This window comes from Hyperolius riggenbachi, chromosome 3 (genome assembly GCF_040937935.1).
Source record: "Hyperolius riggenbachi isolate aHypRig1 chromosome 3, aHypRig1.pri, whole genome shotgun sequence".
Taxonomy (NCBI): domain Eukaryota; kingdom Metazoa; phylum Chordata; class Amphibia; order Anura; family Hyperoliidae; genus Hyperolius; species Hyperolius riggenbachi.
In genome coordinates this window covers 112,422,269-112,449,736 of record NC_090648.1, presented here as the reverse complement: position 1 = coordinate 112,449,736, position 27,468 = coordinate 112,422,269, and the positions used below count along the sequence as shown (strand labels likewise).

General features: G+C 43.3%; 1 protein-coding gene across 3 annotated transcripts in view; it reads left to right on the top strand.

Moving 5' to 3' along the window:
• The window catches only part of ANTXR1 (ANTXR cell adhesion molecule 1), a 266,350-nt gene that overhangs the window by 17,695 nt on the left and 221,187 nt on the right, over positions 1-27,468 (top strand). The window contains exon 1 of one of the 3 annotated variants that reach the window (XM_068274808.1): positions 82-163. The exons of the other annotated variants lie outside the window; for them this stretch is intronic. The gene's annotated coding sequence lies outside the window, so the exon portion shown is untranslated. Of the gene's footprint in view, positions 1-81; positions 164-27,468 lie in introns of those variants that run through there. 3 annotated transcript variants of the gene reach the window in all.

Here is a 27,468-nt window from a genome sequence, read left to right as displayed (position 1 = left end):
ACAGCCAATGAATGATGAACAGAATTTGGTGATGTAAAAGGTGGGATGTCAGCAAGCTGCCAATATAACAACCATGGTTGTCATTGAGGAAAAGTGTAATTTACCAGATGTTGATAAAGTTATGATCGTCGGCTACCGAGCAGCAGCGCTTTGGTGCACAGAGGTTTGTGAACTGATTGCGGCCGTCATGGTTAAAATGTTCCACGAGCGAAATAATGGAACCTTTTTGATGAGCCAACATGGTACCTGTAGGACAGCACAAGACATTGCGTAATGCACTACGCAAAACTACAACTGCATTGCGCCAACTCAATTGTATTTACAAATTGCACTTACATATGGGCGCAATTGCAAAAATCTAAGCAAAATTTTGCATAATCGTTATTAGGTGATTACGATCATAATAGCTGTAATTACAATTTTTTGAGAGCAAACATGGCACATTGCGTGTGGTGATCTGGTACATATTATGCTATTGGCTGCTCAAAAGTCAAACAGATGGATCAATGTTACTCCCCTTCTCTCTGAGAGGAATTAAAAGGACACGAGATGAGAGACCTATGGAAGCTGCCATATTCATTTTCTTTTAAACCATACCAGTTGCCTGGCAGCCCTGTTGATCTTTCCGGTCAGTAGGGTCTAAATCACACACCTGAAACAAGCATGCAGCTAATCTTGTCAGATTTTCATATTTGTCATAGACATCTGATCTGCATGCTTGTTCATGGTCTATGGGGTAAAGGCAGAGGATCAGCAGGACAGCTAAACAAAGTGCATAATGTAAAAGGAAATGAACATGTCAGCCTCCATATCCCTCTCACTTCGGGTTCCCTTTAAAGCGCACCTGAGACAAAAGAAGGCTTCCTCCAGCTTCCTTGAGGCTTCTCAATTCCTCACTGATTCCCTGGGCCGCTCCTGTTCCACGCTGGACAGCGAGGGACCGAGCAGCCTCAAAGGGGCTGGTGGAAGCCCCAGATCAGTATGGAACTTGAGGCGTCTGTCCTCTCAGGTTCCCTTTAAGGCACCTTATGCTCCTCGACACACTGGAAGCCACCTTGCACATGGAAAAAGGTACAGCATTTTTTTTTTAATCGATGGAAGGCCTTTATCCTGCAAACCATGTCATCACAAGACCTGAAGACATTGGTAGTACCATTCAAATATACCTCATGGTATGCCAAAGGGAAGCTTAAAGGACATCTGAGGTGAAAATAAACTGATGAGAAAAACAATTGTATCTATCCTCAGTCTCCTAAAAATTACTTTTTTAGATACCCCACGGTTTTATTTTATATTTGAATCTAGTTTTTAAGTTTTTACTGTTTCATTGTCTCTCCTCAATGACACTTTCATTGAAGTATGTCAGAGCTCAAAACTATGAATTATAAACCCAGTAAAAAGGATAATATATCACAAAAAAAATCTATGAATTATTGACCCTTTTAATCTCTTTCTTACTCTCAGAAGCCATTATTGACAGAAAAGTGTTTTATGGCTGTAATTACATATCAGTGAGGGTTATGCTATAGTCTGATCCCGACCTGGACAGAAACTGTCACTTGCATACCTGATGTTTAAATCTTTCAGACAGAAAGAAAAAAAGGAACACAACCTAGTTATTTGTGTGCTTGGCACTGTACATACACATGTTTATCTCATTATGTCACCTCGGTTGTCCTTTAGGGCTAGTTCACACTTAATTTAAAAACGTATCCGTAGCTACGTTTTTTGTCCCGGACGAAAAACGTAGCCACGGATACCAATGTTAAAAATAGGAACAGCACACACTCAAGTTAAAAACGTATCCGCGTGCGATCCGCGGAATACGTTTTTAAACCCGGAACGCTGAGTCCGGACTTGCAGCATTTTTCACGGACCCGTATACACGTACGGGTAGTGAAAATCAATGGGGAAACGGGCCTCCCTCTTCACTGACATTTTGGGACACTGGAAACGGATCAGTTTCCAGTGTCCCATGGTGAAGGAGGGGGCCGCCATGCTGAAGGGGGTAGCAGCCAGGACGGGGGGCTGCGGGCAAAGCGGCGGCCAGGGGGGGTCACATCCACCCCCCCCTTGCTCACCTGGGTGCCCCCCTCCCCGCTCCCCCTCCAGCTCGCATATAATGTAATAATTTGTACCTAATGAAGTTCGGCGAGCCGGGCACTTCCGCCCACACCGCTCGCCATCACTTCCTGCGATGCCGCCCACTGAAATACAGAGGGCGACATTGCAGGAAGTGACGGCGAGCGGTGTGGGCGGAAGTGCCCGGCTCGCCGAACTTCATTAGGTACAAATTATTACATTATATGCGAGCTGGAGGGGGAGCGGGGACGGGGGGCACCCAGGTGAGCAAGGGGGGGGGGGATGTGACCCCCCTGGCCGCCGCTTTGCCCGCAGCCCCCCGTCCTGGCTGCTACCCCCTCTAGCAAAAAAAAAAAACAAAAAACGCAAGCGGATCCAAAACGTGTGCTGCAAAAAAGGCAGCACGGATCCGTTTGCGTTCCGGGTTTTGAAAATCGGAGCCCGGACCGCGGATGCGTCCCGCACCCGGAGCTAGTGTGGCCCAGGCCTTAAAGGCAGCCTGGAACTGGATACCAGCTAGACAATATTTAGCCTTTCACACAGACTCTGGGCAAAATCTGAATTCTGAAACCTGAGTTCAGTATGAGGTGAAAGTGATGGAGAAAGTGAAAGCTGTAATTATGTCTGTTTATCATTTGTGTATCTTTATAGAGAGACCAGCCCCCCCACCTCCAATTACATACTGTAAGGTTAGCTGCAAGGGTTGCAACATGGGATTTTTTTTCTGTGCATAACCTTTTACATTTCTGTGTAACATTATCTAAAAGGTCTTTGTAGTTTCTATAACGTTGTTGGTCTATATTGTACCACATGTACATTAGTGATGTAGTGAACACTTTCATATTTGGGTGTCCCTAGTGTTCCGGGGCCTGGCATGTCAGTTTGGTCACGAGGAGGAGTTGTAGGGAGAGCACAGCTGTGCTGTACAGTTTGGAGTTGGACATGTGCCTCCCTTCTTCCATCTGGAAACAAGCTGGCAAAAGGAGGAGGAGGAGATTCAGTGTCCTCTGAGATTTAAAGCTAATGTGTTTGACATTTTTTCTGCCTTTCTCTGTTTTATGTGGAGAGAGTAAAAAGTGTAAAATGTTTTTCAGTGTCTTACTACCAGAACAGTGCTCATCCGCTTGTTACTTTAAGCTGTCGGAAAGCTGTAAAAGATGCGTCTCTTTGAAAAGGGCGTCTGGAAAAAGGGGCGCTAATTTTAGTTTATAAAAAGGATGCTGTTATAGGCAAAATTTGTTGGGCTATAAAAGGGCTCTAGATATAGCCGAGAAAAGTGATTATTATGACCTAACTTATCCCTACTCTCACACAGAACCCTCCCCTGATAGTGCCCAACCCTAACCCCACTGGTAGTGCCTAATCCTAACCCCTCCCTGGTGGTGCATAACCCTAAGACAGCCCCTGGTGATTACGATGACCTAACTTCTCCCTACTCTCACACAGAACCCTCCCCTACCCCCCCCCCCCCCAGGTGGTGCCTAACCCTAAAAGCCCCTAGGTGGTGCCTAACCCTAAGACCTTCCAGGTGGTGCCTAGCCCTAAGACTCCTCTGGTGGTGCCTAACCCTAAGACCCCCCCTGGTGGTGCCTAACCCTAAGACCCCCCAGGTGGTGCCTAACTCTATGTCCCCCCTGGTAGTGCCTAACTCTAAACCCCCCTAGTGGTGCCTAACCCTAAGAAACCCCCCCCCCCCGCTTGTGATGCCTAATCCTAACCCCCCCTGCACCCCCAAATCAAAAATCTTGGCTATAAAAGGGTGCCCTTTTATAGCAGAATCAAAAATCTTATAGCCGAATAAAAAATGTGGGCTACAAAGGGGTGCCCTACTGTAGCCGAAAACCTTGTAGCTGAAATAAAAAGCTACAAAGGGCAACCCTACTGTAGCCAAAAACCTTGTAGCCGGAAAAAAATATGGGCTACAAAGGGGCGTCCTACTGTAGCCGAAAGCGTTGTGGCCGGAAAAAAATATGGGCTACAAAGGGGCGCCCTACTTTAGCCGAAGACCTTGTAGCCCCCCCCCAAAAAAATATGGGATACAAAGGGGTGCCCTACTGTAGCCGAAAGTAGCTAAATAAAATATGGGCTACCCTGGGCGCCCTTTTCACCACCTTGTAGCCGATATTTACAGAAATAACATTGATGTCTATGGAGGCGCCCTTTTCATACAGGCAGCTCAGGCGCCCTTTTCAACGGATCCCGTAAAAGACTTTGGTCCATATGCAATTAACTTTTTCACCTGAGTTATCTCCTAGGAGATCATTTTCATCTTCTTTACAAATAACTTTTCAGCATTTTACAATTGAAAAAGTACACAAAGGTTGGTAAAAAAAAAAAGTACAACAATTTCATTTTGAGTGTTTTCTTGGTTGCTGGTGGTTTAAAATGCATTTTATGGCAAGGTATTAAATTATCACCTAGGAGAAAACTCAGGTGAACAAGTTAATTGCATATGGGCCCTTGGCCTCTATTCAATTCACTTTACGTTTTCTCCAAAGTTTTCTCCTAGGTGATATTTTCACACCTTATAGATACAATGGCCCATATGCATTTAACTTTTTCACCTAAGTGATAATTTTAAACTTGTCAATAAAATGCCTTTTAAGCCACCAGAGAGCAAGAAAATACTCAAAATAAAGTTGATAGTACTTTACCTACTTTTTGGTACTTTTTTAATTGAAAAGTGCTGGAAAGTTATTTTAAATCGAAGATGAAAATGTATCTCCTAGGAGAAAACTCGGGTGAAAAAGTGAATTGCATATGGGCCAATGCCGTTTAAGCCACCAGGGCCCATATGCAATTCCACTTTTCTCCTGAGTTTTCTCCTAGGTGATAATTTTTCATCTTCTATTTAAAATAACTTTCCAGCACTTTTCAACTGAAAAACTACTGAAAAGTAAGCGCAAAAGTACTATCAAAATTAGTTTGAGTATTTTCTTGTTTGCTGGTGGCTTAAAAGGGATTTTATGACATGGTGTGAAAATGTCAACTTGGAGATATCTCAGGTGAAAAAGTGAATTGCATATGGGCCCAGCAAGCAAGAAAATACTCTTTGACAGCACTTTTTCACCTACTCTTTGGTACTTTTTCAGTTGCAGACCGCTAAGAAGTCATTTTAAACAGAAGATTAAAAATAATCTCTTAGGAGAAAACTTAGGAAGAAAAGTGAATTAATTAAGGGCCTTTGAGGTATATTCATTAGAGATCTGTAAAACACAGCGCATGTAAGGGTTACCGGCTGTTACGCAAAGTATGTAATGCAAATTATGCAAATAGCAAAACGTGTCATACAAGTTATTATATATGCTCTATGTAATGGATTGCGGAGATGCCGCCGCGCGGTCTGGCAGCGGGGCGGCTGTCTCCGCGTTCAGACCGGCAGTTTCCACACCGCAGCATGCGTCTGGTTTGTCTGAGCCTTCTAGTGCAGTGTTTCTCAACATTTTATTGGTAGGTACCCCTTTTAAAACCCTGTACTCACCAAGTACCCCCTAGCATAGCAACCATTATCAGAAGTACCCCTTTACAAATATATATGGAATCGTTTTACTTGATAATTTGTTCTAAACAATTTCCAAACATTTACTATTGCTTTTATTTAACTAAAACACTAATTAGGTGGTGTTTAAATAAGATGTATCATTTTCTAAAACTCTTAATTTTGTTATTCTTGGTTAAGTATATCAAGCCCAAGTACCCCCTGGAACCATCAGAAGTACCCCCTGAGGTACGCGTACCACACGTTGAGAACCTAGGTTCTAGTGCACACAGATGGAGAGCTACGCGCGCGCACGCTGGGAGGCAGGACCTTTATGCCAATAGGAGAGGGATCAGCTGATCAGGTTGATCAGCTGATCCCAGCGCAGGCTTTGATTGGCTGAAGAGAGCTGGGTGGCGCTTAGGAGCGCTTCACTATATATAGATCTCGCTGGTCAGTCTCAAGTTATCTGCCGTTGCGAATACATACGTGTAAGCACTCAGACCATAGTCAGATCCCACAGTGTGTTAGAACCAGGTGGACCTGGGAATTCACACTTAGCCAGATTACGCTTGTGTTATACTTTAGACCAGTTCTGGGGTGTTGTGACCAAGGACCTCACACCCAAGCTTAGGATTACTGTGTCATTGCTGTGTTATACTTTAGTCCAGTTTCGGGGTGTTGTGACCAAGGACCTCACACCCAAGCTTAGGATTACTGTGTCATTGCTGTGTTATACTTTAGACCAGTTCCGGGGTGTTGTGACCAAGGACCTCACACCCAAGGTTAGGATTACTGTGTCATTGCTGTGTTATATTTTAGACTAGTTCCTGGGTGTCGAGACCACGGACCTCACACCCCAGACTAGGACTCTGCTCTATTTCTGTTATGACTATTTGCTCTGTCGACCTCTCTATTGCCTTCTGATTCGGTACCCCTGCATATCTGCCTTCCTGTTGCCAGACCCTGCCTGTACCCGGTTACCGAATCAGCCTTCTGTTTCTGTACCTTATCTGCTCGTGTGTTGCCGACCTGGCCTTCCCGACCTTCCAGGCTGTCACTCACTCCTTGAGTTCTCAGTCTATCTGTACTAGCAGTGACACAATTCCACCTAGTTTCAGTTGCAACTAGGACTCCTGCTCCTCAGGGAGTCCGGCCTGTTAGCAGCCAGTGGCCTCTTCTCCTGGAGTCCCCTGGCTGCAGTACAGTCTATATCTAAATCTCCAGATATCCCTGGTTGCCAGGTCCTCTCTATTCCCTTTCTCTAGGGGATAGTTCCTGCACTTCCCAGGGCCACCTGCCCCTCAGGTGGTTCTTGGCTAAGCTGCCTGTATCTCCCGCCTCACGGGAGATAGCCTACTGTTACACCAAACAGTTACACTTTATTAGGTGTCCAGAGGTTAGTCATACTTGTATTATTGGTGATTCTGCAGATCATCCATAATCAGGTATACATCTGTATTGTTGATGATTCTGCAGATCATCAATAATCAGATTCTCTCTGTGTGCTGACACCGATCGTTGCACTCTATGAGTATATATAGAGCACTGTAATGAAGAAAGCATTAATGGAGCATCATATTGGGTGGTGGATGCCATAATAGAGCACTATACTGAGAGGAACAACATAATGGCAGAACAGCACTGTAAGGGGGTACACTGTAATGAAAGGACACTGGTGGGCATTGCTGGAATGGTAGGAAAAATGTTGGGTGGGCACCAAAGTGCTGGGACTTTCTGGCTGGACACCCGAAGGTGCCAGTTGTTGTGCATGGCCAAAAACACTTTTGACCACATCCAGGGGTGACTTAAAAATATTACACCGCTAATATCCAGTGGCTGGATGGTGTAATGGTTAAGGGCTCTTCCTCTGACACAGGAGACTTGGGTTCGAATCTCGGCTCTGCCTGTTCAGTAAGCCATCACTTATTCAGTAGGAGACCTTTGGCAAGTCTCCCTAACACTACTACTGCCTATAGAGCGCGCCCTAGTGGCTGCTGCTCTGGTGCTTTGAGTCTGCCAGGAGAAAAGCGCGATATAAATGTTATTTGCAGTTGGCTGATGGTGTAATGGTTAAGGGCTCTGCCTCTGACACAGGAGATCAGGGTTCGAATCTCGGCTCTGCCTGTTCAGTAAGCCAGCACTAATTCAGTAGGAGACCTTTGACAAGTCTCCCTTACACTGCTACTGCCAATAGAGCGTGCCCTAGTGGCTGCTGCTCTGCTCTGGCGCTTTGAGTCCGCAAGGAGAAAAGCGCAATATAAATGTTATTTGTCTTGTCTTGTATTTGTCTTGTGCCATGAGCTTAGAAGGTGTTGAGAGAGCCACTGTATTAAACAATTATTAACGCTCTGCACTAAAACACTCACAACAAACTGGAACCCTAGTAATGTTAAAAACAACTTGAATGCAAGTTGTATTCGGTTGCCCCACATGGAGGATATTCGCTCCGAAAATGGTTTGGCATGCAAAACCATTCCGAACTAGACCCTTTAACCAGCATTGAGGTTCCTCCAAGTCAAAAGGGTTCCTACTCTAACCACATCAGTCGATAGCCATTTTGCATTGGGCTTATATGAGAATAGTAGCTATAAGCACTTTAACTGGGGGAAGCTGCAAAGATTTGTAAGAGGAAGTAGAGAGGAAAGGGGAAGTGATGTACATGAAGCTACACTGCTAAAAAGCCATTTGTAGAGCACATACTGTGTGATGAGTGGTGGGTAGTGAAGAACTGAGCTGTCTCCTTCCTCACATGCAAACCTAAACCCCCTTCCCTCTCAATGCTGACATAACCTTACGTTCTGCATGTGTAATAACTATCTGTATTCATTTTAGATGATTTTAGGAAGCCAAACTGGACTTAAGGTCATCCTTCATTATTGCTTTAACAGTCGTCTCCCGTAATCACTAGTTTATAAATATTTGTCAACGTTCTGGTAGAGCGCTCAGATGCATCGCTGCAGATGTAGAAACGAGCACAAGAATGCGTCTCGTTCCAGATTTAAATCTGATCAGTGATGAGGTCATTGTGTGAGAGGATGCCAAGTAAAATATATAATTATGCCCAAACTAATCACTGACATAAACCATTCAAGGCCTGCTGTGTCCCACTGACGTTCAACACATCTCATCTGTTTCCCATCGGGGTTTGCAGAATGAAGTGTGGCCCCCACTGCAGCCCTTAACCCCTGCTTCGTTTCACAACACAGTTGGAAAGATCGCTGAAGAGGTAATTGTTGAAACAAAAGTAACAAAAGATGAGTAAAGTTCTACTCGGTTGATTGGTGATTTGTAAATAAGGATGGTTTTGTTTATAAGTCATTGTGCAACATCGAATTTCGAAGAATATCTTTGTAAAAGTTCACATTATCCAACTCATGAGTTTCCCTTGGACGCTTTTTAGAGTTTAAAGGACAACTGTAGTGATAAGTATATGGAGGCTGCCATATTTATTTCCTTTTAAACTATACCAGCCTGGCAGCCCTGCTGATTTGCTATTTGGCTGCAGTAGCGTCTGAATAACACCAGAAACAAGCATGCAGCTAATCTGATCAGATCTGACATTAATGTCAGACACCTGATCTGCTGCATGCTTGTCCACGGGCTATGGCTAAATATATTAGAGGCAGAGCACCAGCAGGATAGCCAGGCAACTGGTATTGCTTAAAAGGATATAAATATGGCAGCCACCATATACTTCTCACTACAGTTGTCCTTTAAGGAAACATGATATGAAAACCTCAGACTTTTTACTGACCTGGGGCTTCCTCCAGCTACATGTAGTCTGTCAGGTCCCTCTGATTCTGTCCGGCCCCCTCTTTTGCATCTCCCGTGATCACAGGTGCATGTGTGAATCTGGCCACACACCATCAGATCATGATTCCGTGGCCCCAGGTAAGTATAAATCGTAAAGTGTTCTTCAACTCATTTTTATTAAGCGACTTTTTGGCGTAGTGGATCATGCCCTTGCCTTGTGCTGTGACCCAGGTTCACAAAGTCTGGACTAGAACACTACATGGAGTTTGCATGATTTATCCCCATTCACTCTGGTTTCCCCCCAACCCCAAAAACATACTGATAAGTTAATGGTATGGGCAAAAATTGCCCTTATGGTAGACACTAATGATCCAGTCTTTCATCCAATCTTACAATTTCTATGCAATATAAAAGAGACTGCCTACCCGTAAATTATCCATTCAATATATTCACTCAGTTTACCCTTATACTACATAGATTTGGTAAAATTGGGTTTAAAAGATTGGATCGTTAGTGACCACCATTAGACTATGATAGACAGGGGTGCCTCTAGCCATTTTGTCACTCCAGGCTAGAAAATCTGTGGCGCCCCACCCCCATGGCGCCCTTCCATGAAAACAATCGTAATGTGGCAGCGTTTCACCAGGAAATAATCATAATGCGGCAGCATTTGTCATCAGAAGATTTGCAATGCGTGCAGTGTTTCACCAGAAAATACACGTAATGTAAGGCTGCAGAAGTGAGCTTACCGGCTGCAGGCCAGTGAACAAGCCTGTTCACCACCTGGGGACGCAACATCTGGCGGGGGGGTGTGACCACTGTCCCCCCTGCACAGCACTCATGACTGCCTGGTCGGCCTGGCACCCTCTAAAATGAGTCAGAAGGAGGCACAAAGTGGGACAGAAGGAGTCACAGGGGGGCTAAAGGAGGCACACAGGGACAGAAGGAGGCACAAAGGGGCACAGGGGGACAGAGGAAGGCGCAGGGGACCGAGGTGGCATATGGAGACAGAAGGAGGCACAAAGGGATACAGAAGGAGGCACAGGAGGACAGAAGGAGGCAGAGTGGGACTGAAGAAGGAACAGGGGGGCAGAGGTAGCACAAGGGGACAAATAAAGGCAAAGGAGACATAAGGAGGCACAGGGGGACAGAAGGAGGCACAAAGGGCACAGAAGGAGGCAGAGATGGCACAATGGATGAAAGAAACATGCACAAGGCACAGAAGTGTAAGCTGCCTGCAACTTACGCTAAGTAGATGCAGCAGAAGCAAGTAATAGAACATCCACATGAGTGTGGCTTAATTTTGGGTGGGGCTTAATTTGGGGGCGGGGCTTAATCCAGCAACATGACGCCCCCCAGGACCAATGGCACCCTAGGCAATGGCCTGTACTGCCTATGCCTAGAGGCGCCCCTGATGATAGAGATATAAACTATCATTATGGTAACGATTAGACGGTGAGCTCCTTTGTGGGATAATCATTGATATCACTTTTACCTTTGTAAAACACTGATGATATCAGCACTATATAAATACATAATAACCATAAGATTGATACTACAAATCATTTCTTCATTTCAAATGACTTGAAGAAAGTGTCTGGGTAATTGCATCCCACCATGTGAACTGAAGAACTTGATTGCAGTAGAAACAAATCATCTTCTAGAGCAGTACTCCCCAACCCTGTCCTCAATTCCCACCAACAGTGCATGTTTTGTGGAAATCCACAGAGGTTGTTAATAAGCTCTGCTGAGACACTAATTACCTCACCTGTGCATGTTTGTGGTTTTCTGCAAAACATGTACTGTTGGTGGGCCTTGAGAACAGGGTTGGGAAATTGTGTTCTAATGCACAAAAAAGGACTACTGAAGCTCAGGGCTGGCGCTACCATAGAGGCAAAGGGGGCAATCGGCCTAGCTCCCCAGAGCTTGTAAGGGCCCTCTAGGTATATCCCACATTTTAAATGTTGCTCCCCAGGGTCTCTGCAGAGTCTTTGACAGAGTAGCGTCTCACCTGTGTTGTTGGGCAGGTGAGACACTATACTACTAAAGACTGCAGGGGTCCCAAGCAGCTGCCTCAGGAGCCCAGAAGGGAGATTTAACTGCAACAAAGGGACCCTAATGCCGCTATTTGGTCAGGGAAGGGTGGGTCTGTTGGGCGGCCCCAGGTTAATTTTGCCTTGGAGCTCCATTGCTACTAGAACCAGCCCTGCTGAAGCTATCCAATGTTTTCATTTGGTAATTTAAATGGATAGTTGCCACAGAAACGTGGAAAGACTGGAAATAGAGTTGGTCTGAGAGACATATTAGTCTATATTTGTTTATGTGCCATTGGCATCATTGAGGAATCAGTGCAATTTACCAGGGCCGACTCCAAAAAGGACTCCACATGTCTTGATGGTTCCACAGATAAAAACCTTACATTATCTTATTGCCTGCATCTTATTGATCTTGTATGTGAAGAGGCTTCCCAAGTACTGTATCTGAATATGTGTAGAAGCAACCAATACACAAGATTATGTGCTGCAGGATGAAAGTGATCATCCACAACTAAACAGGTGATATTGGGCACGGGTGGCTGATGTTGCTACTTGGTGACTCCATGGACCACAATGAAAATCTGTGACTGTGGTGCACGGAGAGGTCAGTTTGGTTAAAATGTAAGGGGTAAAGATGCTAAGCATGTTGCTGATAAGTGATGTTGAAGGCCCCCATCTCCCACTCTGTGACAGATGCAGTCTATTTAGTTCGATACAATCTATCCTTGAAGGAAATACTGTGCACACATATAATTCCTGCATGTAGCGCCAGCTCATTTGAACAGATTAAACTGTTTGGCTAGCGGTTAAATGTGTTCCAGAATGTAAGGCTTGGTGGTGTATTCTCCACAGTCAGCATGCAACGCATGAGCTGGCGTGGAGGAGGTACACACACTAGCACAAGGAAACAGGCTATCCCTAGTATAGTGGAGGGGAGGACTGACTCCAATAGGAGATTGTGGCGCACAGAGCAGGTGCAGATCTGACAGCCACAAACAATGCTTTCGTTATAACGTCTCAGCGCAAAGTAGCGCTGAGCGCATAAACCAGAACTGAGGAGATCAGGACAGGTAGACAGAATGAACGCTTGCTAGCTAGCGGCTACTTAGCGACAGCAAGCGTCCAAAACAAGACAGACTGGAATGAGGCAGCCAATGCGATTGCAGCGATGGCGTGCCTCACAAAGACAGGACAGGATAGTCAGGAAATAGCAGGATCAAGATAGATGAACGTAACACAGACAAATATACAATAAGTATGTTTTCCTAGCGTATTACAATTACAGCTATCAATGAAACTATTTGTAACGTCTGACTAACATATGTATATATCGGCAATGAACCGATATATGACATAAGCAGGAACGCTGACTAGGACTGGAGAAATACAGGGAACAGGACTCAGAAGGATTCGCTATCTCTTCGCAGAGATGAACGCAATCCACAAACGGTAACAGAACAGGATTCAGAAGGATTCGTTATCTCTTCGCAGAGATGAACGCAATCCACAAACAGTAACAGAACAGGATTCAGAAGGATTCGTTATCTCTTCGCAGAGATGAACGCAATCCACAAACGGTAACAGGACAGGATTCAGAAGGATTCGTTATCTCCTCGCAGAGATGAACGCAATCCACGAACAGGACCAGGAGCAGGATACTAGCTCAGCACGGGTGCTCACGATACGCGCAAACTACCAAAACGTGCTGGAAAGCTGACTAACTGCACACAGGATATAAACAGTTCGTGTACGTATACATCAGCGACACTGATGTATCAACGTAACACGAATACAAGGAAAATAATAAACGTGCTGGTATGCATATATATGGGCAATGAACCAATATATGATGCAAAAACAGCAAAGTATCTTTTAGAACAAGAAACACGATCGGGGGCTGAGGCGACAGCAAGACAGGCTTAAACTGAAGCTATGAAAACCCGAGGAGTCCTGCAGGAAGCAGATCTTTATACTGAGGTCATCCAATGGGAGCAGACATGCAGATTCCCACACAGGTGAATGATAATCAGTCACAAGCTGACAGCAGGGAAAGGCAGACAAAGCTATGCAGCTTGCATGGAAAGAGATCAGAACTGCCTGAGCTGCAGCACTACTACTTCCAGCAACACCTGCTGCAGCAGCGATCATTACACAGAACAGAAAAATAAAACAATTGAATAATCCTTCGGATATATTATAACCTGGATGAGTGAGAGTCAGATATATTGCAATTACTGAATTTAGATAAGTAAATGCTTATCATTCAATAATGATGGATGACTTTCAGTGTAGCCAATTTTGTTGCTCATAATGCAAAATAGTGTGTGCCAACAGCAGGAACTGGAAATAGGTTTATAGTGTTGTCATTAACAACAACAAACAACATTCGTAAAACCAGGGCTGTGGAGTCGGAGTCGTGGAGTCGGAGTCGTGGAGTCGGGCAATTTTGGGTGCCTGGAGTCGGAGTCGGGAAAAAATGCACCGACTCCGACTCCTAATGAATTTGTAACTGTAATTAAAATTGAAAATATGATAAAATGTTCTATTTCTCAGATAATAGTCATTAAAAATAATGTATATATACAGTATATATACAGTAATAGCTGTGCTTAGTTCACAAAAATGAAATAAACCAATCAAAATTAGTTACTTGTGCTGCTTCAATAAAGCAGTCCCTGTATTTTTAAGGTCAGATATACATATCTGATTGTGACTGTATATATGATGTGTACACAGGAATCTCTTATATATACTAAATAACATCTATGCTGTAAGAATAAAGCCTGATGTGTAGCCGTGTCACTAATAGAGATGGTCAGCGAGATGGAAATAATTCTGCGTCGATTCTGATTTATGCAAATGTATGCACTCCCTTTGCTGATGAAATCAAATAATGTGATATGTTATTAAAATTTGGTTTGGTGACTACAAATTAAAGGGTAACTGAGACGGATGAAAAGTAAAGTTTTATACATACCTGGGGCTTCCTCCAGCCCCCTTCAGGCTAATCAGTCCCTCGCTGTCCTCCACCACCAGGATCTTCTGCTATGAGTCCTGGTAATTCAGCCAGTCAGCGCTGTCCGGCGCATGCCGCTCCCACAGCCAGGAACATTCTGCACCTGCGCAATAGTGCTGCACAGGTGTAGTATGCTCCTGGCGGCGGAGTGTGTGCATGCGCACTACGCCTGACTGGCTCAAGTACCTGGACTTATAGCAGAAGATCCAGGTGGTGGAGGAGGACAACGAGGGACTGATTATCCTGAAGGCGGCTGGAGGAAGCCCCAGGTATGTATAAAACTTTAATTTCATCTGTCTCAGGTTTACTTTGTTACACAGTAGTACTATACTCTACATATGCACTCCCCACAGAGCTGCAGGGAATCCACTGAGAATGCTGTGCACATTGAACGCAGAGGTGTTGTCTGTTTACAATCTCCTCATTCCCCTGCAGAGTACCTGCACATCATTCTTACATGTACCCACACTTACATTGCCTAGGGCCTGATAGATGTTCTTTGTTCCGGTTTGTACCTTTTACAAGTACTCTTACCAAGGACTAGTTTTAGTCTAAAGGGAATAAATATAGTAGTCTCCATATCCTTCTCACTTCAGTTGTCTGGTAAAATTCCTAAGCATTGGCAGTTAAGAGACAAATTTCATGTTACATACTTTTAATCAACAAAATTGTAATATGCAAATTAGAGGAGTCGGAGTCGTGGAGTCGGAGTCGGTGGAATCCTAAACTGATTAGTCGGAGTCGGAGTCGGTGGATTTTTGGACCGACTCCACAGCCCTGCGTAAAACGCTCTTCTCCCGTAGGACTCAAAGCGCATAAGCACAGCTCAGACCAGTAATTGGTTGATTGGTAAATTGTAATACAGAGGACGAATTCTACAAGTTCGCACATGCCAGGCTAAACAGGTGGCTTTTCAGTCTGGATTTGAATAACTCCAAGGATGGGGCTGTCTTTACTGGGTGAGGTAGGGAGTTCCAAAGGGTTGAGGCAGCACGGCAGAAAACTTTAACTCCAAAGGTTTTGAGGTGCACTCTGGAAGTGACCAAGTTTATGGAACCTGCTGATCTGAGGTTGTGAGGGGTGTGGTGCAGTTTCAGAAAGTCCTTCATGTTTCCAGGGCCCAAATTGTGTAGGGATTTGAATGTCAACAGTCCAATCTTGAGTATTCTTCATTTTACAGGTAGCCCGTGCAGTGAGCAAAGAATCGGTATAATGTGACAGTGTCAAGGTTGGTTTGTTGGCATTCTGGCAGCAGCATTCTATATTAATTGCAGGCGGAAAAGGTCCTTGTTTGGAAGGCCTGTATAGGGGCATTGTAGTAGTCCAGCCGTGATGTGATGAAGGTGTGAACTAGGGTTGGAAGATCCTCTGGGAATGAGATGTTTCATTTTTGCAATGTTCCTCAGATGAAAGTAGGAATATTTGACTACAGCAAATAATTATTATATTAGTGCTGGTTTTGTGGTCACGAAAAACTAGCCAGCATGCAGACTACTGGTATTTACCTGGCATGAAAATAGTTACATGCCCCCAAACTAACTCTTCTCTTGGCAACAGTGCAGTACTACTTCTTCAAAATCCTCAGATTACTTCCTCGGCAACACCGCAGCAAACTCTGAGTTCTTGTTGTTCAGAATGTGAGAGCAACCGTAATAGTGTTAACAGGCATGTACTGTATCTGGGAGGCAAGATAAGGTCAGCAGACAGAATTAGGAGTCTGCTTTCTTCACAGATCTCATTAGAAGAGTTACATACATATTACTATATACTGTATTTGCATTATTGATCAGAATTGTTTTCTCTAAAGTATTTAAAATCATTGTTGTCCATGGAGTCAGAGAAATGACATGTTTGTATGCGTTATGATAATAATTAAAACTTGTGCTCCAGTTGTACATGGCCCCTTATGATATTATTGGGTTTAATTTGGAATAATCCCAGCACTGCACAGGAATGACTGTGATGTAATGTTACACTGAAGAAATGAACACACAATAGTGAGCCTCAGTCAGTCCTCCTTGTGGATATTGGAGCTTGGAGGAAGGCTATGATGTGGCTGCAAGGAAGCCAACATTCCTCACTGGAACGCTTACAGTGTATACAGTGGGGAGCGAATAAACAATCATTGTTCAACAATGAGGCTTACAGCTGACCTAAACTAAAAACTCATCTTATTGCACAATAATTACCATTACATTTTAATATAAAATATTTTCCAAGTTTAAACATTAATTTAATTGCTTGCAGGCTGAAACCTCTCTCTCCCTCCAGGGCATTGTGCCGGGGTAGGATCGTGTTGCATGCTGGGACAACTACTATGAGTGTCTACTAAAACAGTTATCAAAATGTATTGAAAAATAGTAATACAACCATCGAAAAATCGCCTTATCCCCCTTAAAATTTTGTGATGCACGGCTGTATATCAAAAATAGACATACTGTAGTTGATGCCAAATGCAAAAAATCTCAAATGCATGCCACCAGCTGCACATTCACTTCACACTGCATACGCTAACTGATTGTGGGAGTCCATAAGCACAGCATGGGTTAGTAGAATTCCCTGCATAGATATAATCAAGCAAAGCAGGGTAAATGGCAAGTGATTTCCAAGAGTCCACAATGCCAGGTATATAACTGTCTTGATTAAATTTCCACAACTTCCTGCTCAACATTCCAAACAAATGCTAGCTTCACTCTAGCCAGTGAGAACGGCAGCGTTTCAGACTTGGCGGTGGGTTTAAATCATACGCTTGCTAGTGTTCATTCATTGACTTGACCCGCACCCTGTAAGTTCTCACCAGTACTTGGATAGGGGGTCATAGATGGGAGGCAGCGTTGTGAGCGGCGGTATTGGATAGCCACGATGTCCACCTGGCAGTCCTTAAATTCGCTACACGGCAGGAGTAACCTAGCCATATGTGCAGATTACCATCTAGGTATGTCACGGCCATCTCACGTGACATGTTTCGCCCTCCAGTCAGGGCTTTTTCAAATGAAGACAAGTTTTTTTTTTTACACTTTTGTGTATGTCCATGTGGTTGCTCCCCTTGACAAACGTGGAATAATGGATCTACGGTATTTCTAGTTCCAGCGCTCCTCATATCTGTTACAATTGGGACAACTACTACACAGGCTCCCAGGATCTCAAATGGAAAATGAATTGCAGAAAACCTGCACGTTTGCCTCTTTTATGCATTTGCGTTTTTATGCGATTTGCACTTGCATATTTCAAGTGTTTTTAGTGTGATTTGCATTTTTAGGGCCCGTTTCCACTATCTGCGAATAGCTGTGTTTCTCTGCATGTTAATTCAGATGGGGAAACACAGCTTGTTGAAATCAATAGGCTGCCATCTGATTTGCATGCGGGGAAAAAATCGAATGGCATGCAGCTAAAGGGGGTCAAATACAGCTCACATCACAGCTGTGATGGCAGGATGCAGGCAGGACACTTTTCGCAGGACGCATGCAGGCACTCAGTGGGAACGTGCCCTAAAGATGGTGGTGGGGTTGGCCAATGACCATAACATGAAATGCTTCACTGGTATATTAAACAGAGTTATCACCATCTGTTCTATAATACCCTTTTCCCAGCATAGCAAGCAAAAAAGTAGTGAAACTAAGCTGTTCCAAAGTGTACAGGTCAATGCATAGGTACCTGATATCACCCTTTCACCTTATTTTTATGCATATTTTGCCTTGGTGCTGCAAAGGTCTTAGAATATTTTTTCCCTGGCGGTTGCACCTGCATACCAGAAGATGACAGGGGAGAAGAGGATGGATTCTATGGTAGCAGTGTAAAAAGCTGGTCAGCAGTTCTCGTGGCATACCAATTTTTTTTCAGTTGGCACAGGAAGAATAACCTCTGCTGTGCTTTCTTTTGAATTTAGATTGTGTTCTGCCCCCATCTTAGGTCGCTAGTTATGGTTGTACCTGACGCATGGCATCCTGGAGACCTCAGACCAGTGATGGCTAACCTTGGTACTCCAGCTGTGACAAAACTACAAATCCCATCATGCCTCTGCCTCCCCGAATTATGCTTAGAGCTGTCAGAGTATTGCAATGCCTCATGGGACTTGCAGTTCCACCACAGCTGGAGTGGCAAGGTTAGCCATCACTGCCTCAGAGCCTTCAGCGCACTGGGAGGAGATTCCCTAAATCCACGTACATGATTCCTTTGCTATTTTTCTGCACTCCTCTACTCTGTATAGGAGGCCAATCACTCTAAACATGCAGCAGGCACTATGATTGTGTTTGGGGAAAATTGCATCCAAAAAGCAGCACACTAATGGAAACATCACCGCGTGGTTTTGTGATTGCAATGGCAATGGATTTGCAAAATGCAGTCAGTGGAAAATGTCCCTCACTGGCACCTCATTTTAGGGGTTAAAGTCTCTCTGCATACGTTTTGTTATCATAGTAGCTCTGCATTTGTTTAAGCTATTTTTCAACAGTTCAGACATGAAAGCAGACTGTGCCATTTATTGGATGCTAGTTCGGAAAAAGTAATAACATTCATGAAATTCTGTGGCTCTTGTTAAAATAAATGTTAGAAAACTGACAAATATTCTTCTGAATAAGCGTGACTTAAAATGGCTGAAAAGCTTTGCATAGCTAATGGCTGTTTTTACAGCAAAGTCAGGCTCATTCAATGTGAAGCACATCTCTGCAAACAGAGTGCAATTCTTTTTTTGCTGCTTAAAGTAAAATTATAGTCTAACATAAGATGCAATCAAATCTGCCGCCCCACCTCCTTATTGCCCATATAGTTATCCTACCTGCCTTTGTCTCAAAGTAATGTCATCTTTGTGAAAATTGCAATTCTCCAGGTTACAGAAGAATGGGTGGGGCAAGCAGCCATATTGCATGGTTGCCCAATTGGTTGCCCAATTTCCTGTTCAGACTGATGTGACTGAGAGAAAGAAAAAACTGCTATCTGTTGTTTTGGATCAGTGTGGTGGTCATATTGGTCACCCATATAAGCTCTCTGCATTGTTTGCTTATCCCCTGCTCCATGTACATCACAGGAAAATCACTTCATTGGTGGGAGAGGTGATTGGCTCAGCTTCCTGTCACTGTAATCCTCTGGCAGGCTAATGATTTAATTGGAGCAGCAATATCATGCAAAAAGCCATGCAGGGTTTTCACAGGTGGGCCCAGATGCAATTAACTTTTTCTCCTGAGTGTTCTCCTAGGTGATATTTTCAAACTTATCAATAAAATGTCTTTCAAGCCACCAGCAAGCAAGAAAATGCTCTAAATAGTTTTGCTAGTACTTTTTCACCTACTTTTTGGTCAATATTCAATTGCTAAGTGATGAAAACGTATTTTAAATAGAAGATGAAAAATGATCTTCTAGCAGAAAACTCAGGATAAAAAGTGAATTGCATATGGCCTATGGAGTGATGTGGATGGTGAATAGTTCAGAGGGTGGGAGCCAAGGCAGAAATAAGACCAGCACTATGACTATTTTGCGTCTGGACAAATGCTGGTTTATGATCAGACCGAAATGTAGGAAAGCATCCATCCGGACGCAAAATGGCCAAATGGTATCCAAAAGAGGTCTGCACACCACTTTAACAGGAACTTTTTATTGCTCCATCACCATATGAACACAATCGATCGTAAATCCGATGATTGTTTCGGGGGCACACAAGGTCTCCCTTTCTCAAGGCACAGTTATGATCGAAACAATCATGGTAATCTGCCTAAGAAATCAGGTTATCTCTCGCTCAAAAAGCATGTCAATACATTGTTACTATTTATACCTGCTGGGGTAACCGTGTTCAGCATGAAAATCCAGAATGTCTCACACTGTAATTGTAAACAACGGATTGGACCGTAACTATGCCTTGACAAAGGGAACTCTGTGTGGCCCAAAACGATCATCGATTTTAAAATCGATTCTGTGTATATGGTGATGGAGCAATACAAAGTTGCTGTTAAAGTGGTGTGTGGACCTTCTTTTGATAATTATATGGACATTGACTACTTAGTCCTGCAACCTCCACGTCTGCTGGACATTGGTGTGCGATCTTTGTGATTACTGCACAGTGCCCGGTCTCTTCTCCAGTTTCTTCGCATAAATGAAAAACAGGTTTGCATTTATAATAACTAAGCCTTTGGGAGGGACTTCTTTCACCTATCACCTATTAGAAAACCACTGATGTAAGTCATCTATTGGCCTTTGCTAGGTAACCACATTAGTGTGTCTATTGGTAAATATTACGCCCCATGCAATTCGCTGTACCTCCAGCTTTAAAGCATTACCTCTGCCCAAAAATTCCTTTAGTCGGAAACCCAACCAAGCCTTACATCCAAAATTCCCTTCTTGTGTACAGTAAGTACATCCATATGCGTCTGATAATTTATAGGTCTTTTCTCTAATTCTCTAGAATCTTCGCATCAAGGAGATTTTTGCTTTGATGCAAAGGAATACAAACATTCATGCCCCATACATAGGAAGACAGGAAAAACATTTGTACAGTATAAAGCGATCGGTTCATCTGTGTATGGCCCGCTTTCAGCACATTGGTGTATTCCTTGACCAGGTAAAGTTAGTACTAGAGGTGTCTAGGATGGCCAGCTGAAGTAAAGGAGATGCAGTAGCATAATAAATAAAATATAAAACCCCCAAAAAATATGTTGATGAGAACCGTAACCATGCGATTGATTCACAAAACCTGTTTTATGAATTAGCTTGTTAATTTTACTGGTACTTACTCCACTATGTGGTGTTGATTGTGCAATTAGGGCAAAACCCACGTTACCTAGGTAATGTACATGTTGCTAGGGCATTACACTAGCAACATACGGGTTACCTTAGTAACGCCGGTTGCGCTAATTGCACAAACTGCACTACAGTAGCATGAAATGCCTTAGAGAATAACCCCCACTATTTATCTTAACTCATGATTTATCTTACCTTGTTGTATATTCACAAAGCAGAGGTAAAGCTGCTGTGTGCAGGCAGCAATTTTACTGCTACTTACACACGTAACAGCCTACGCTTTGCTAGCATAATGTGCATTACGCTATTAATATAACCTGCCCTTTGTTACTAGTTACAGGTAAGATTGCCATGCTCAGCCTGGGCACATCAATTTGTCATGAATATGGCTTCATGAATATACCCCCTTATCTGTTTTGACTTGTGAATTATCTCATCTGATCTGAATTATCAGACCTGAGAAGAAATCAGAATCAGAATTGACTTTATTCGCCAAGTACGACTGAAGTCGCACCCAGCATTGTTTGTGGCACACACGGCATTGGTAATAGAGCAGTAACAGACATGAAGGGTAGGAACATGCTATGGAAAATGCATATGTGATTCTGCCTAGTGTGTTCCTACCCTAAGGGAAGGAACACACTAGGCAGAATCGCATGAGTTTTCCCATGGCACATAGCGGAGAATGCATATGAAGTTATGCCTAGTGTGTTCCTACCCAAAAGGAAACATCAGGCAAATTAATAAAAACAGATGTGTGTCTCTCGCCACAGCTCCGCTCTCAGTGGGTCGCCCGGGTCCCCTCCATAGCAGCTGCCGACCTCGCTACTGCGCCTGCACGATCACGCGACTGCGTGCTCACATTCAGCAGAATGCTGCTATTGATGGGAGCATGACCCCGAGCGGTGCGGCCGCATGCTTGTGCAGGTGCAGTAGCCGCCGACTTGCTTTGGAGGGGACCCCGGGCGACCCACTAATAGTAGAGGTTCTGGTATGGATGGACCTGAATCAGCCGCCTGAGGGGAGTCGGTTGAAGTTGTTCCTGCTGGGGTGGGAGGAGTCTTTCAAAATCTTGTTTGCACTTGACTTTAGTCTGGAGGCATGCAGGAGGTCCAGCGATGACAGGGGAGAACCAATGATCCTCTCTGAACAGTTGATTGCTTGAAAAATAGTTACGGTTAGATAATTCATGGCATAAGCTTAGTTTAGGCTGAAGCAATGTCAGATGTAGCATCCTGAAGGACTAGTGAGAGTCCTCTTGTCAATGTAGGTAACCAGTCAGGTAGGTCTCCACTAGCATTGAAGTCTGTCCTGAGTCCTGACTTGCAGGTCAGTCAATTGATTGGCCTAGACAAGTTGCTGGATAGTGTACTGGTTAAAGGCTTTGACACAGGTTCGGAGCTCTTCTTGTTCAGTAAGCCAGCACCTATTCAGTGAGGAGACCTTGGGCAAGACTCCCTCACTGCTACTGTCTACTGAGTGTGCCCTAGTGGCTGCATCTCTTGTTTACCTTGTCTAGACAACATATCAACATTGACATAGGGGCATATTCAATAAATAGCAGTAAAATTGCCATGCGCAAGCAGCACGCAACCAATTTATCATTACTTATGCTAGTTAGGTTGCGTGCATAGTCTGTGTTACCTGTGTTACTTAGATAACACATGCATTGTTTGGGTAACTCGGTTTGCGCTAATTGCGCAATGTGCACAATGCAACAGAGTAATGACAGATTTGCTGTGTTGCATAAGGACAGCAGTTGTATTGCCTTTTGGTGAATATGCCCCTTAATGAGAAAAGGAGATGCATCCGCAGGGGTGGCAACTGTCTGGGCAGACTGGAGGGGTGACGGGCACATGGTGATAAACAGCAGCAGATTTGTGTTGAATGTTGTGGAAAAAATGAAAACCAGCCCTCAGTGATGAGTAACTCCATTGGTAAATACACACAAAATGACCACAGAAGAGGAAATGTGATTGAGCAATTATTGAGAAATCTAACCATGAGATGTGCTGTATAAGGGCCAGCTAAATCCAATCAGTGTTGATTGTTTTGGAATATCCTCATACTACAAAGATTTTGGAAAACTTAAATTCAGATGAAGCCTCTATTATAAAGTACAGATTTTCCTATATTGTGACATCTGTTGCTTTTTTTTTTTTAAATAAAATTCATCTACTACCTCTGAATAAACGCATTTATTATAACTGTGGTTTGATTCAAAAATACACGTTGGTCCAATTAATGTTTTCTCATAGGAGATAGTTCTTATTTAAATTACTTTTCAGCAATCTGCAATCGAAAAAATACCAAAAAGTAGGGGGAAAAGTACTGTCAAAATTATTCTGTTTTCTTGCTTGCTGGTGGCTTAAAAGGAATTTCATTAATAAGGTGTGAAAATATCACCTATGATAAAATGTATGAGAAAAAGTGAATTGAAAAAGGGTCAAAGGAAATAACTTTTCATCTTATCAAAAAATTATTTTTAGTACAGTACTTCAAATTAAAAAGTACTAAATAGTAGGTAAAAAAAAAGTCTTGCTTTTGTGGGAGCTTTAAAAGTATTTTATTGATGAAGGTTAAAAATATCTACTCAGGAGAAAAGTTTATGGGCTATGCCCCAACGGGCCTGATCTAGTTCATTTTTCTCCTAAGCTTTCACCTAGGAGATAATTTTAGTCTTCTATTTAAAATAACTTTTCAGCACTCAACAATTTAAAAAGTACCAAAAAGTAGGTAAAAAGGTAATGTCAAAATTATTCTGAGTATTTTTTTTTTGCTTGCTGATGGTTAAAAGGGTAAATTATTGATATGATGTAAAATATCATCTAGGAGAAAACATAGAAGAAAAAGTGAATTGGATCAGGCCCCATGTGCTAAATCTTATGTACTTTTTAACAAGTTGTCTTTGCGAGGTTAGGTACACAAGTAGACAGTCAAGCCAATATATTTTCTGCTGTCTTTGTGCCTACTTAATCATTTTGTACTGGGTTGGTTTACTTATTGTGTGCTTTTTCACCCAACACAGTTAAACTATCGTGGTCGACCGAGTTTATGTAACCTTGCTATTACCCCATTTAGAACCCAGTATTCTTATCTCTTTGCTCTCTTGTGCTGTTAGGCTTTGTTCAAATTGCTTTTGCAGAGCGATTCTATTTTTTCACTTCCTGACACAAGTCAGGAAGTGAACTCTTTGACCCGGAAAAGAATAAATACAATGGGCTTGATTCACTAAGACAAACAGCATGCCTTATCAGAGATAACACGCCTTATCAAAGTTAACACGCCTTATCAGAGTATCATAGCGAGCGCTACAAACTTATGCCTGCTAATTGGCAATGACGAGAGCTCCATTTGTCCTGCCCTGAGCCCCTGCGGGTTCGTAGTGCTTGCTATGTTACTCTGATACGGCGTGTTAACTTTGATAAGGCGTGTTAACTTTGATAAGGCATGCTATTTGTCTTAGTGAATCAAGCCCAATGTATTTATTCTTAAAAGCGCAACCGCAATCGCCGCATAAAGAGATTTTGTGAGAGTTTTGCACTTTTCCTATACCTTACATTGTAGCAAAAACGCCCTAAAAATGGTACAGCTGAGCGGAAAGCGGACGAAACGCGCTGATATGAACTATCCCATAAGAATTCATTGCATTAGAGATTTTAGGGCGTTTTTTAAAATCGCTGGTGCTCAAAAAAAAAATGCCCTAGTTGTGAACGAGCCCTTACAGTATAATTTGGGGTCCAATAGGCACAAAAACACATTTCTGTCACATTCACATTTTCAAAATGTTCATAAATCATCTCGATTTAGTATATTCCTTAACACATGATTTACTTCCCCTTAGTTACCGTATTTTAAAACATGATTTCTTTATTTTTTATCTGTATTTTTCCTAATAATTGAGGTAAAAAATAAGTAAGGTGAATGTAGTATACTGAAGGACCAGATAGGGTAATACGTTCTAATCTCAACGTGGGTGACAAGCCGGGGGGGACTCCACTAGCATAGGAGTCTCTCCTGAGTCCTGGCTGGCAGCTCAGTTAATAGAATGACCTGGACAACAGATCACCATTGTCATCATGAGGAGAATAGATGACACACTGACTCCAGTAGAAGATGCATCCACAGTGATGGCAGCTGGCTGTGCAGACTGGGGTGGTGGTTTTGGGCAGTGGGTGGGTTGACAAGAAAAGGATGATAAACAGCTGCTTCTGTTGAATGTTGTGGAAAAAATGAGAGACAGCCCTCAGTGACGAGGGTACCCTAGTGGTATATATTCATTAGCAACCACTGAAGAGGAAATCTGATTGAGCAATTATTGAGAAATCTAACCATAAACTGTGCAAAATAAGGGCCAAACTAAATCCAGTCAGTGTTAATTGTTTAGGAAATTGGAAGACCCTCATACTATGAAGAGGTAAAGAACTTGAATTTTGTTTAGTGAGATCAGATCCTCAGAGGGAGACCTTGACATCAGAAGTCTCCATATCATGAAGTACATTGTGGCATTTGTTGCTTTTATATAACAATAACAATAATATTTATATAGCGCTTTTCTCCCTGGGGACTCAAAGCGCTGCGACCCTGCATTATGCAGTCTCAAAGGCTCGGGAAAAGAGGTGAGTTTTTAGCCTTTTTTTAAAGCTGTCCAGAGAAGGAGCCTCTCGTACTGATTGTGGAAGTGAGTTCCATAGAGTAGGGGCTGCGTAGGAAAAGGCCCGAGCACCAAATGTTAAGTGTATCCTGGGAATAACCAGCTTCATCTTGTTGGCAGAGCGGAGGGTGCGTGAAGGGGCATAAAGTTCCAATAGATCCGCTATGTATTTGGGTCCCATGTGGTGTAGAGCCTTGAATGTCAGCAGGCAGATCTTAAAATTGATTCTCCATTTTACTGGCAACCAGTGAAGAGTTTGCAGTACTGGGGTGATGTGTGAGTTGCGGGGGGCATTGGCTAGCAGTCTGGCAGCAGCATTCTGTACTAGCTGTAAGGGGCGCAGAGCCTTATCTGTAGATCCGATGAACAGGGCGTTGCAGTAGTCTAGGCGGGAGGATACAAATGCATGAACCAGGGCAGGTAGGTCTTCAGCTGGGATAAGGTGTTTGATTTTCGCTATATTTCTTAGATGGAAGAAGGAAGACTTGACGACAGCTGATACCTGCTGTTTGAGTTTTAGATTTCCATCCAGGATAACCCTACTATGATTCCAAATTACACATACATTTTGAGACCTTTTTGACAGGTTCTGTTTGTGAGGATACGTACACAAGTAGACAGCCAAGCCAATGCATTTTCTGCTGTCTTTGTGCTGTGGTGCCAGGACTGATTGTTCAACAGTTTCTTACTCCCAATAACATATCATATCTATCCTTCCACACCAAAAGAATATATACTTCTATTTTGCTAGTCATGGAATGTGTAACCTTGATGACACCCTCTTTAATACACACCTTTTATTTTTCTTTAAAGTGAGAGGTACATGAAGGCTGCCATCATAATTACCTTTTAAAACAATACCTGTTACCTGGCAGTCCTGATCAATCTAGGATCAGTTGTATCTGAATCACGCACCTGAAACAAGCATGCAGCTAATCTTGTCAGATTTTTGACAGAAACGTCTAATTTGCATGCTTCTTCTAGGCCTATGGCTAGAAGCATTAGAAGCAGAGGATCAACAGGACAGCCAGGCAATTCGCATCCATTAAAAGGTAATAAATATGGCAGCCTCCATACCCTTTTCACTTCAGGTTCCCTTTAAGCTCTTTAGATGCACTAGATGAAACTTGGTCGAGGTGGCCAATAATCACTGCCTCTGCTGAGAATCCAGCGTGTTAACAACAGTCCCCGATCCTTCCGGGTCGCTTGTTCAGTGATCCACCTGGCAGATCGCCTCAACTGAGTGACGGGCGAGAGCAATGTTCTCCTCACTTTCCCACCCTCCATATAATGTCACTCCCATGAAGCTCCGCCGCCACCCTCCCCCCCCCCCCCCCCTTCCACATAGGAACAGAACTCGTTGCTAGCCTGATCGCAAGGATTGATTTAAAATATTCAAATGTCTGATAGCTTAATCAATATGTTTTGATCCACTCCACACACGACACCAAGGAGGACCACCATTCATTCCCTCTCTGCCCCCCGCCCCCCCCCCCTGATATTTAAGCTGCCCCCCCCCCGATATACTTATGCAGACCCTGATGTTACAGCAATGACATCAAGCTAGATTCTATATGAACTGCTAGCTTAATCACTGATAATGACTGTCAGATAAAATGATGCAATCTGCCTTTACATGATCCCTTTTAATGTGTTGGAATGATGTTTCTGTTTATCCTCGCTGTATTTGTGATTGATTATTCGTAACCTGGGAGGTGTT